Here is a 1,462-nt window from a genome sequence, read left to right as displayed (position 1 = left end):
ATCATCACTAATTTAATTTAGAGTTTTTCAAACTCATCAGGGGTGTCTTCGTCGGACGTTCTCGGACAGCTAGGCGGCGTCGGGTTTCGTTCTAGGTGGCAAATGGTGGTGATCTTTTCGGTGTCAGTTCGGAGAGAGTGAAAGAGACTGCTGGAGAAGAATAAACTGCAACACATTCTTCGCACGCATAAAATAGAAGAATACGTAACTTTCCATAATCAAATCCTTATGTTTTTAAAATTTAAAATTTAAAATTATTCAAAATTAATTGAATTAATTATTAATTGATTATAATTCTAATTTTGTCTCTATTGTACACATTGTACATTAAATCTGTTGTCTTTCCATACTTTCTGAATCCTTTAATATGTGCCAAAGGATAAAGTGTGCTTAAATTTGTGATACCTAATAATGGCCAAATAAATGTTATTCTTGCACCTAATATCTTAGTGTTATAACATTATAACCTCTTGTATATCTCAAATTTATTCTCACTTGGACATTGGCGATTGTTTATTTGATAATTGGAGAGAAGTGTGAATTTTTTCCTGAAAATAACCAAAAATGGAGTTTATCAGGGGCTGGCGGTGCTATTTAGACATACATGCAATTTGCCCTCTGGATATTGCGCTGATACGCTCCCTACGTATTGGGTGTATGTGCAACATGTGTCCTATGCTCCCTAAATCTGTGACTCGATGCTGCATTGTTGCTAATATTCCTCATACAACTCTCTCTTCTTCTCACTTTCAATTCATATTCTCTCTCTTTCTTAATATTTTCAACTTCATTTCTTTCTTTCTCTTGAAATTCAAAAACTAAATCACTCTTCCAGTAACCAGCGTTCATCTTCATCATTGTCACTATCTTCATCTTCACCTTTATCAACTTCAACACTTTCATTTAACAAGTAAGTTTATTTTTTATATAATAATATTTTATTTAGTGAAAAAAATTTTACTAATGTAATTTGCCCTTTGCAAATTGTTCTACACCAAAATTAAAAAAAAAATTTAATAACTGAATGTTACATCAAATCTTGATCAATTTTAAAAAATCAACGAGACATTGGAGTGTTTTTTAAATACCTCCATGGTCTCATCCACAAACATCAGATATTCCCACCATTTCACAAAAATTATTAAGTTATTGTACTAGAAGAACTCAATACGAGAACATATTCTAAGAGAAACCCTAAAATTAGCTAACTAAAAGTATAACAAAGAAAACTTGACCAAAACAGAAATAATCTCCTATCAACATAATTAATTGCTCTATTTAAGGCAATGTTCTGAAAATCGAATCGGACCAGCCGATCGAACTGATTCAACCGAAAATTGGTGTGGTAAACGGTCCGATCCTCGTCCTAAAACTTCCAATTTTTAAACCGTACAGAAATAGCTACTGGCTGGTTGGACCGGGTTGAGAACCGACCGATTCTTGTAAAACGGGGTCGTTCTCG

Source organism: Arachis ipaensis, chromosome B03, assembly GCF_000816755.2.
Source record: "Arachis ipaensis cultivar K30076 chromosome B03, Araip1.1, whole genome shotgun sequence".
NCBI lineage: Eukaryota > Viridiplantae > Streptophyta > Magnoliopsida > Fabales > Fabaceae > Arachis > Arachis ipaensis.
This window is presented reverse-complemented; position numbering follows the sequence as displayed.